The following is a 12,058-nucleotide window of genomic DNA, read 5'->3' on the forward strand; positions in this document are numbered from 1 at the left end:
TCTTCCCAATAAGTAAGAAAAGTGTTGAACAGCATAAAAGAAAGGAGTCAGGGATTCCAGATATCTTATTTAGCTGGGTTCTGCTGGGCTCAGCAGGGATTGACTGGGCTGTTGAGTCATACACATGCCTCCAAATGTCTTCTTATTGCAGACCACCAGCCTCCTGGACCACTCCTTTCTTGGCCTCCTGCAGGTGGGCTGAAGAACTTTGCCCTGACATTTAAAATCTCCGCTCAGAGCCACACACTTGCCTCCTACTCACATTCCATTGTCGGATAGAGTCCTGTTGCTAAACCCAGTGTCAGTGGATTGGTAAAGTATATATTTATATATCTCATCTTTAAGGAAGACCTAGCAAGGGCAAAAAATATTTAAAAAAACCCAGAATATTCAACTAAAGGTCTTTTAAATTAAAAAAATTATTTATTTTTTACATTCCAAGATAAAATGGTCTCAAGATTATTTCAGTAGCCCAGAGGAGTGCCTGGGTAGCAGTCAATTACACAACCGACTCTTGGTTTCGGCTCAGGTCATGATCTCCGGGTCATGAGGTCAGGCCCTCCTGGAACGGAGCCCTGCAGCAGGCTCGGTGATCGGTGGGGAGTCTGCTTGAGATTCTCCCTCTGCCCCTCCCTCACCACTATCTTTTTCTCTATCTCTAAAATAAATAGATAAATAAATATTTTTAAAAAATAGCTCAGAAATGTTGTCAGGGACCCAGGTTTTTCACATTCTCATCCTCCCTCTGTCTGTTGGTCTTCGTCCTGAGGTTTGTCATCAGAGGTCACAGCTGGCTTTCCCAGTGTCATTCACAGAAGAGTAGCGAAGTAGGAAAGAGCATCCCCTCAAAATGTCAGTAAGGAAAAGTCTTTTCAAAAGCCTCCAGTGATTTCCCCTTCAACTAAACAGCCATAATTGGGTCTCATAATTATCCTACATAAATCTTCAGTGAAGGGGAACAGAACACATCCTGACTGTTGGTTTAAGCCCAGTCAAAATAGTTGAGAGCTTCTCTTTCATATAAAAATAGTGTTGTGCATTAAAAGAGAATAAAGCTTAAAAGCCACAAAACTGAACATTTTCAACACAGGGAGGAAATAGGCAAGTGAAAATTTTTTCAAGAATGAAAGAAAACCCCTGGGTTTTGCAAATGTGAGACAACAGATGGTCATTATGGTAGATGATAATTATTCACAAGTATTTGTTCCTCTCTCTGGGTTAACACCCTGTTCTACAGACATCAGATCTGCCTCCTTCACTTCACCCAGAATAATGAAATGTGAGCAGAATTGACATGTTACTTTTGAGCAGAAACAAATAAATGGTCTCTGATTTGCTGCATCTTTTTTCTCCTCTGTCAGGAGACCATCAGCTTCAGGTGGAGATGGCTCCACCACCCTGGCCCAGGTCATCATGGACAAATAGCTTGAGCAAGAAATATATCTTTGTCTTTGCAAGTCACAATGATTCCTGGGGTTGTTTGTTCTCATAGCACTTTGAAAATGCTGTACTAATGATGTGATTGGATTAACATCAGAAAATGTGTGCATGTCTTGACTCCAGAGTGCACGTCTTGACTCCCTTAATTATATTGGAGTTGAATATAAAACAGGGACGATACTTTGTATGCTCAGCATCTTGGGGTTGCCATTGAAATTCAAAGAGGAACTAAGTTTAAAATCTTTTGGTAGATTCAAAAGTGATACAGATGGAAGGCTTCTATAATATTATTTCACTTGAAGTCTGGACTCAGCTATGGCGTTGTCCATGGCCTCCTCTTTTAGCTCCTGAGTTGTGGTGAGACAGTAACCAGCACTAGTCAAGCTCGTTGTTCAGCCACTGACCTCATTCAAACTGCCCGTATAGGAATGAAACAAGAAGAGAAGATCTTGTTTCTCAAACAAAATACAAAAGGAAAGAAAATGGGGAAAAAATGATGAATTAAATTACTTTTATTTGCAGGCTCATAAGTTAACTTTTTTATTTAAATTAGCCAACATAAAGTATATCACTTGCTTCAAATGCTGAGTTCAACAGTTCATCGGTTGCTATGTGGAGCATCTTTTCATAGGCTTCTTTGCCATCTGTGTATCTCTTTAGTGAGATGTCTTTTAAGGTCTTTGACCTATTTTAGATCGAGCTGTTCTTTTATTTTTGAGTTTTAAGAGTTCTTTTGAGTTTTAAGAGTATATCTTGGATATTGGTTCTTTATCAAATATGTATTTTGAAAATTTTTTTCCCACTCTATAGCTGGTCTCATTCTCTCAACATGTTTTTTACAGAACAAAGGTTTTTAATTTTAATAAAGTCCAGCTTATCAATTTTTTTCTTTTATGGATCATGTGTTTCATGTTGTAGCTAAAAAGTTACTTCCAGGGGTGCCTGGGTAGCTCAGTTGGTTAATTGTTGACTTGGGCTCAGATCATGATCTCGGGGTCCTGGGATCAAGCCCCATGTCATTGGGCTCCCTGCTTAGGGGGGATTCTGCTTCTCCCTTTTCCTTTGCCCTTCCCCATTCCCTGCTCCTGCTTGCTCTCTCTCTCTCTAATAAATAAATAAAATTTTTTAAAAAAATAAAAAGTTACTGCCAGACCCAAGATCATCTAGGTTTTCCCTTATGTTATCTTTTTGGTGTTTTATAGTTTTGCCTTTAGGTTTCAGTCTATGATCCACTTTGGGTTAGTTTTTGTTAAATGTATAAGATCTGTGCTTATATTTGCTTTATTACATATAGATATCCAGTTGTGTCAGCAGCATTTGTTGAGAAGACTGTCTTCGCTCCACTGAATTGAGTTTACTCCTTTGTCAGAGATCAGTTGACTATATTTGTGTGTCTGTCTGTTTCTGGACTCTATTCTGTTCCATTGATCTATTGTCTTGTGACTATAGCACCCTGTCTTGATGACCGTAGCTTTGTAGTAAGTCTTAAAGTCAGTGTCAGGTCTCTCTCTTTGTTCTTCTCTCTTGATACTGTGTTGGCTATTCTGAGTCTTTTGCCTCCGTACGTAAGCTTTAGAGTCCTTTTATCAACACCCACAAAATAACTTGCTGGGATTTTGATTGAGATTGCATTGAATCTATAGATCAGGTTGAGAAGAACTGATATCTTGACAACATTGACTATTCCTATCCGTGAACATAATATTTCTCCATTTAATTAGTTTTTCTTTGATTTTATTCATTAGAGTTTTACAATTTTCCTTGTGTTATAGATCTTGTACATATTTTGTATTTCATTTTTTGGGTGCAAAAGAATGTTGTGTTTTTAGTTTCAGGTTCCACTTTCATTGCTGGTATATAGGAGAGCAGTTGACTTTTGTAAATTAACTTTGTCTCTTTGATCTTATATAGTCACTTATTCATTACAGGAGGGTTTTTTTGTTTGTTTTTGTCAATTCTTCTGGGTTTTCTACGCAAATGATCATGTCATCTGAGAACAAAAACAATTTTATTTCTCCTTCCCAATCTGTATACCTTTTATTTACTTTACTAGTCTTATTGCATTAGCAAAGACTTCCAATACAATGTTGAAAAGAAGCAGTGAGAGGGTACATCCTTGCCTTGTACCTGATCTTCAGTGGGAAAGTTTTATGTTTCTCACCATAAGTGAGAGATTATCTGTAGGTTTCTTGTACATATTTTTTTAATAAAGATTTTATTTATTTATTTATTTATTTATTTATTTATTTATTCATTTATTTATTTAAGAGAGAGAGAACACAAGCAGGGAAGAGAGGCAGAGGGGAGAGGCAGGCTCCCCACTGGGCAGGGGACCCAATGTACGGCTCCATCCCAGGACCCTGAGATCATGACCTGAGCTGAAGGCAGATGCTTAACTGACTGAGCCACTCAGGTGCCCCTCTTGTACATATTCTTTGTCAAGTTAAGAAAGTTCTCTTCTAACCATAGTTTACTGAAAGTCTTTTTTTTTTTTAATCATGAATGAGTATTGTATTTTGTCAAAGGCTTCCACTCTTTTTCTGCCTTTTGTGGTTTTCATTGAGCATTTTATATGATTCCATTTTCTCTCCTTTCTTAGCATGTTGGTTATACTTCTTTTTGCTTAAAAACTTGTTTTAGTGGTTGTCCCAGAGTTTACAATATATATTTATAGCTAATCCAAGTCCATGTTTAAATAATGCAGTCCCCTTCATGGGTAATGTGAGTACCTTATAATAACAAAATAACCCTAGTTCCTTCCTTATGTCCCTTGTATGATTGCTGTCATTCATTTCACTTATCAATAAGCCAACATAAGCATATATATGTGTATGTATATATATATATATATATACATATATATATAAACAAGATATACAAAGAAGCATATATACATAACTGAATACATTGTTGCTATTATTATTTTTAACCAAAATAGTATCTGTTAGATTCATTAAGGATAAGAAAAACAACAATATTTCTTCTTGAATGCTCTCCTTTTTTTAATGTAGATCTGAGCTATATTGTTATTCTCCTTTTCTTTAAAAAAGAAAACCTCTTCAGCAATTCTTGCAAAATAAATCTACTGGCCACAAATTAAAAAAAAATATTTTTGTCTGAGAATGCTTTATTTCTCCTTAACTTTTGAAGAATAATCTCGTAGTTTACAGGATTCTACTTTTATGGGATTTTTCTCTCAAGACAAGAAGTATTTCTTGTTTGTATAGTTTCTGAGGAGAAATCAGATACAATTCTTATCTTTGTTCCTCTGTTGATAAGATGCTTTTTCCTCTGGTTTCTTTCAGGATTTTTTCTTTATCTTTTTTTCTTCCTGTAATTTTAAGATGCCTAGGTGTAGTAGTTTTGTTGATGTTGTTTTGATTTGGTTTTAGGTAGATTTTTTGGTCTGTTTGGTTTTTGTTTTTTTTTTTGTGGGTTTTTACAATTTTTATTTTTTAATTTTTTGGCACTCTTCATGCTTGGTGTTCTGTGAGCTTCCTGGATCTGCAGTGTGGTGTGTAGTTTTTTTTTTTTAAGATTCGTTTATTTATTTTATATATAGGGTACATAGTGGGAAGCACACAGAAGACGAGAGAACATCTCTTTTTTTTTTTTTTTAAGATTTTATTTATTCATGAGAGAGACAGAGAGAGAGGTAGAGACATAGAGGGGAAAGTAGGCTCCCCGCAGGAGCCTGATGCAGAATTCAATCCCCAGGCCCCAGATCACGCCTGGAGCCAAAGGCGATGCTCAACCACGGAGCCACCCAGGTGTCCTGAAAGAGCATCTTTAGCAGACTCTGTGCTCAGCCCAGAATTTCACAGGGGGTTGAAATTGTAACCTGAGCTGGAACTAAGGGTCTGGCATTTAACCAACTGTGTCACCCAGGTGCCCTGGTGTGGAGCATTAATTTGGGGGAAGTTCTCAGTCATTATTATTTCAAAAATTTCTTCCATTGCTTTCTCTCTTTCTTCTTTCTGGTGTTTTTATTATGTGTGTATTACACCTTTTGTAGTTCTGCGTCAGTGCTTGTATATTTAGGTCTGGGTTTTGTTTGTTTTGTCATTGTTCTCTTTGCTTTTTGGCTTTCAGGGATCTGTGGATATATCATCTAGTTCAGAGATTCTTTCCTCAGTCTGCTCAAAAGCTCATGAAAGGCACTTTTCCTTTCTGTTACAATGTTTTTGATCTCTAGCATTTTTTTTTCTTTCTTTCTTAGGATTTCCATCTCTTTGCTTTCACTGGACATTTGTTTTTGCATGATGCCTTTGCCATCCATTCAAGCATCCTGCTCATCTCTAGCTATCTTCTCCCACAGAAAGGGAGAGAAAGCACCAAGAAATACTTGTGCAGGTCTCAGTGTAGAGATACAGGATCACTAGAAGGCTAAAACCCGTTCATAGGAGCATGGGATGCTTCCCTGCCCCCCTACCCTGCACCACCGTACTACCAAAGGCCAACTGACATAATTTCCTTTACCTGGAACGACATGTCAAACTATCAAAAAAAAAAAAAATTACAACGCATACCAAAAGGCAAAAACAAAAAACAAAAACAAAAAAAAAAACACAACCCCCCCAAAAAACCCCAAAATAAAACCCACCCAATTTGAATAAACATAGCAAATATCAGATCCAGATATAGTATGGATGTTGAAATGATCATACTAGGAATTTAAAAACTATTATTAATATACTAAGTGCTTAGTTTCAGCTCAGGTTGCAATGTCAGCCCTGTGTTGGACTCTGGGCTAAGTACAGAGTCTTCTGAAGATTCTTTTTCTCTCTCTCCCTTTGCCCCTCCCATCATGTGCTCTCTCTCTATATATATATATAAAATAAACAAATCTTTTTTAAAAAATGCTACACACCAAACTACATATCCAGGATGCTCACAGAACACCAGGCATGAAAAATGCAAAAAAAAGCTCACACACACAAAAAAACACCAACCAAACCAAAAACCCACCTAAAATCAAATCAAAACAACAACATCAACAAAACCACTATACCCAGGCATCTTAAAATTACAGAAAGAAAAAAAGAAACAAAAAAGATAAAGAAAAAATCCTGAAAGAAGCCAGGGGAAAATCCAAAAAGGATGTTCTTAAGCCAGTTTTAATTGCTGGGAACTGCCTGAGGGGGGGGGGGAACCATTGGGAGGACTGCTGCCTGGTGAGGGCCACTTGAACATAGCTATAACATTAAGTAGAGGGAAGTAGACAACCGTCATGCTTTGCCCTGCTTATATCTCTTTTTGGCACAATCCAGCAGGAAGCCAGAGGGCAGGAGGCCCATGCATGCAGCCCCTAAGGCTCAATCTGTCATGGGGCAGAGCAAGGTAAGGATAGAAATAGCTATCCTTTTTATTTGTTCTCTAACCCTTTTAAATAAACGTAAAGCTTCTAATGTTATTTATATTAAATTCCTCAAGACCTAGGTTTTTTTTTTTTTTTGGTAAACTCTATGCCCAATGTGAGGCTCAAACTCAAGATCTGATACTTAATCTACTGAGCCTCCTAGGAGCCTCATCACCTAGAAGAATTTTTAAAACACATACTGCTGGGTCCCACCTCCAGAGTTTAATTCACTAAGACTAGGGCTGGCCTCAAGAAGTTGCATTTGTAATATCTTTCCAGGTGCTACTGCCGCTGCTGTTGCTGCTGCTGCTGCAGGATCACACTTTGAGAACTGCTTGTCTAGAGTAATGCTGGACACGTAGTGTGTTGCTGAATGAATGAATATATTAAATAAATAAAAGTATATACCGAGTTGTGAAAGTAGATAGTGGAGAAATAATATGTCACATTTTTGTGTTTGTGCATTAAACAACCATGAAAGTGGCTTTTATGAAACTAATACCACTGGGTTACCTGAGGGATGTGTTGGGAGGCAAGGCTTAGATAAAGACTTTCCCCTTGGTTCCTTTTGCATTTCTGAATTTTTAACTACGTGGTTGTATTATGTGTTCAAAACATTGAAATAGAGAAACAAATTAAAATGGAAATTTGTCCCTTTGGACCAGGCATATTGTCCTCAGATATGAAGGAGAAAAAGAGATTAAAATTTTTTTCTCTTCAACCTTGACCACAATTACTATCACATTATTATATAAAGTTCTTTCTGAAAGACTTTCAGTGACTTCATTAAAATGCTTATCTACGTAACTAGTTTACTTCTGTTAAGAATGCTGTACCACCAAACCTATCACCTCAAATTGAATTCCCCCCTGTCTTTTTGAAAGACCAATTTGTAACTGAGAAAGTAATTGCTTTCATTACCCAAGATGCACAAGAATATTGGCAGCAGAAGGACTGAAACATGTCCTCAAAGAGACTGGGGAGCATAATCCAGAGACTTGCATCATTTGGGCCTTCTACCATATTGGAGAAGTGTATGCAGTAGTTTTACTTTTTAAAAGATGCAATAGTATATTTTATATGAATGCAGAGTAGATAGCCCATACTTTTTTTTTTTTTTTTTTTGTCCCCTCTCTATAAACACTGGCCAGAGGCTTCAATTCTTTCAAACTGGGACAATTAATTGGAATATGCTTGTGGACTGTTCACTCAATTCCTACCTATGAAAGATCACTTTCCCATCATTCCAAATCAACACCCATAAGGAGCTTTCTCAACTTAAGGGCCAGGCTTCTGCTTCAGATTGTTGATGTGAGCTTTCTACCTGTGCTATCTGTGCTAAGACACCATCATGGAAGGCACCGGACTTACAGAGAAACAACCATCCTATTGTAAGAAAATCAATCCTTGAGCAAGGGAGTAGAAATCCTACTGGCCTCTGTGGCACCAACATTTCTACAAGATTGAAACAGAGCCTTGTATTTAACAGCTGAGTTGGCTGAGAGGTTGTTTCTCATCTACCTTTTTTCCAGTTTGTCATATTTCATCCTTTGCTGTTTTCAGCTTTTTCTTTTATGTCATTACAGATGTATGGAAATCACATATGCAGCTTGCAAAAGTATTTGTAGGAAACTTAAACATTCTTGACATGACTGACTCAGCAAGTGCACTCCTAAGTACACATCTGTCCTGTAAGCATTGGGCTGAAGTAAGTGCCCCGCCTCCTTTGGTTTAAATCCCGAGACTGATTATGCTACATGTGCACCAGGAGGACATACAGGCCCCAAACAAATCCAAACATGGTTTGAGAGAGCAAAGAGGGGTGAGTGGCTTTGGCTGTTATTGAGGTGGGAGGGTGGGGCTAAGGGGAAGGTTCCTGATTGGGAGCCAAGACTAGTGCAGTTTGACCTTCCCACTGGTGCCAAGAGAGGGAGCTTGTGCACTTTCTCATGAGCTGGTTTAGCTATAAGAGAGTGATGGGTCTTGAAAGCTATCAGCAAACATCAATAATAGCCTCTTAATTATAATACCTGATAAAAATTTGTGCACAGGTCCACACTCACACACAAAAACATTTCCAAGAGTGGTTTGTTTGTTGGTTTTTGTTTTGTTTTGAGAAGGGGAGAGAGCACGAGTGAGCAGGGGAGGGGCAGAGGGAGAGGGAGAGGGAATCTTAAGCAGGCTCCATGCAGGGCTTGATCTCACAACTCCTGAGTCAGGACCTGAGCCAAAAATCAAGAGTCAGATGTTTAACTGACTGAGCCACCCAGGTGCCCTACTAGACTGTTCTTAGTAGCCGAATTCATGATATTCCCAAACTGGAGACAACCTAAATGTCTGGAAGGAAATAGAAATGGCAATTTCTGGTCTGCTCCATTGTCCCCAGACTCAGACAGAATGTTCTGAATTTTTTACCTTTAAGTATTGTTTTCCCACATAGTATTTTTGTATTTTAAAAATCAGGTTAAATAAATTTCCTTCTATTTCCAGATTGTTGTATCATGAGTGGGCATATATTACATGCTTTTTCTGCTTTTACTAACTTTTTCTTTTAATTTCTTGATGTGCTCAATTGTAAAAACTGTTTTTTAATACTAAATTGACATGCCATTTTTGGTATTAACCAAAGCTTTTTACAATTTTTTATTTATTTTTTAAGATTTTATTTATTCATTCATGAGAACAGAGAGAGAGGCAGAGACATAGGCAAAGGGAGAAGCAGGCACTACACAGGGAGCCTGATGTAGGACTCCATCCTGGGCCAAGAGGATCACACCCTAGGCCAAGCGCAGGTGCTAAACTGCTGAGCCATCCAGGCATCCCTTGTTACGGTTTTTAAACATTGTTAGACCTAGTTGCTTTTTTTTTTTTTTTTTAAGGATATTTGCATTTGCATTTGCATTCATGAGATTCGCTTGTGATTTTGCTTTCTCACACTGTCTTTGTTGGCTTTGACATTAGGATGAGCTCAGGCTTAGAAAATGAGGTGGAAAGGCTTCCCTCTATTACTATATTTAGAGGTGTTTGTGTCCAACTGAAATTATTCTCCTTGGAATATTTTGTGGAACTTTCAGAAGGAAGTATCTGGGTTTTGGAGTTTTCTCTGTGGGGAAAAAAAAAAAAAGGACTATTCAGTTTATTTAATGATTTAGGGCTATTCTATATGTGGCTGTGCAAGAGAACGGGTGTTACTTGGTTGTGTTCAGAATGTCTGGGACCTTCTGGAGCTTCTTACAAAGGTTCCTGGAAGGCACTGGCTCTTCCGTTCTGCTTGATTTCCAGGAAGGCCAGGCCTAGGAGGCGCCCTGCATCCCACCCTACCTGCAGCTGTTCCAGCCGGCCTGGGGGCCGAGCTGAGAGGTCACAGGAGGGTCTTCTGTCTCCCTCGCAGTGATTTTCCTTTACCCCAAGAGGGTCTCCATTCTGACTTCATCTTCCTTCTAAAGGTGACCTGAGAGTCTGGCCCTAATCACAGAAGGTTGGACAGTCTTTTCCCCCCTGTCTTTACAACTCATGCAGCCGGCGGGGAGGGGGCCTCACAGCACAAGTAAACACTTGTTCGCAATGGAGATGTGGTGTCAGGTTAAAGACCAGAGAGTGGAGGAAGCCAGAATTCTTTACCTTAGCCTGTTACCATGTGAAATTATTTAGCTTTTGTGAGTGTCAACTACACTTCCTTTGAAATGGGACCAGCAGAGAAAGTCACTTTATTTTGTTTGGATGCAAAAAGTAATACACAAAATAATCCAGAGAATCCAGATTTTCAACATTTGTTATATTTTTTCATAACAACAAAACTATTGGGCTATGTGGCCTAATGGATAAGGTGTCTGACTTCGGATCAGAAGATTGAGGGTTCAAATCTCTTCGTGGTTGCAATTTACGTTTTCAGTTTCCCCCCTTCCAGGCATCTCTGTACCTGTCCTGACCCTCAGATCCCAGATCCCAGTTTCCGGAGGAAATGCGACAGTCCATCCGGCAGATCTGACCCAGGGCAGGTACACAGGTGTGGCGGGGGCGAGAGCTCCCCGCTCCACAGCTCGGAGCCTTCCCCTGTCACTTTGGTCATCGACGACCCTCCTCCGCCTTCAGGAGCCTCTTAGCTGCACTCAGTAACCTGACAGCGGACTCACAGGAAACCTGTATTTTGAGTGACTTGTCTTTTTGAAATAAGTTTAAACGCCTCCCCTTTCGAAAGGAGACCAAAGCCTCAGTGGTGACTCCTGCTGACTCAGGCTGATGCTCCCCACCGCCCCGCAGCCACCGGACCGCATGCGGCGCTGTGCATCCAGCTCAGCAGGTGCCACTTGCCCCTGTGCCTGAGGACATAGCGCCAGCGTGGACACCTGGAGCCTCCGGGGAAGAGAGTCTGGTCAGCCGGGACTCTGGTGGAGCAGCTTCTGTGGAAGGTAGAGACTTGTGGCCACACACAGCTGAATATAAGATGAAATGGACAGAATGTTAGAACATATTGATAGACATTTGATAGACATATCAAATGAAACTCAAGAAGGAATATCAATTATGAATATATTCTTAAACTATGAAATATTTTGAATTAGTTCTCAAAAGTCTTTCTACTGAGAAAATCCCATGTCCCATAGTTTACCAGAGACTTCTTTAAAACATTCAAAAAAATAAATCTGATGAGACATAACTCCTCTGAGATAGAGCCAGGCCTGGATGGGGCCCTTCAACTCTTACCAGTGTTCCTTGGCTGTCTCCATTAGGAAAGAAACAAAAGAGAAAAAGCTGAAACTCTGCACCCTTTGAGTAGCATATCTGGACCAAGCCAGTCTGCCTCAGGATGGGTCCTGGACTTTCATGGACTTTCCCTCCTTGTAACATTAAAATCACATATAGGTGGAGATTTGACATGTTCATGAGACAGGCCACACATGAACAACATGACCTCCAAGTGCCCAGGTGGTCATGCAACCCTGATCCTATATGCTTATAGTAAACACTTTTTCCACCTGTTTCTTTCAAAAACTCTCCCAGACGTCTCCTGGGGAGCCAGCCTGAGCACACTTTCTTTCCTGCTGCCTCCCCTGTGCTGAACAGAAGCCCCAGTAAACTTGCCTGAAACTCCCATTAGGCCTCTTGTCAATTTCTGCTGCAGGCCAGCTGGGGGCCCAGTTAGGTGACACTTCCACAATATGGGAAAATAGGAGACAGAAAGAAAAGACACTCCAATTACTTTTGCAGAATAGCATAATGAGATTTTTCCCCAGTTAATGTACTTTTTAAATGGATTTA

This window comes from Canis lupus, chromosome 37, assembly GCF_048164855.1.
Source record: "Canis lupus baileyi chromosome 37, mCanLup2.hap1, whole genome shotgun sequence".
Lineage (NCBI taxonomy): Eukaryota > Metazoa > Chordata > Mammalia > Carnivora > Canidae > Canis > Canis lupus.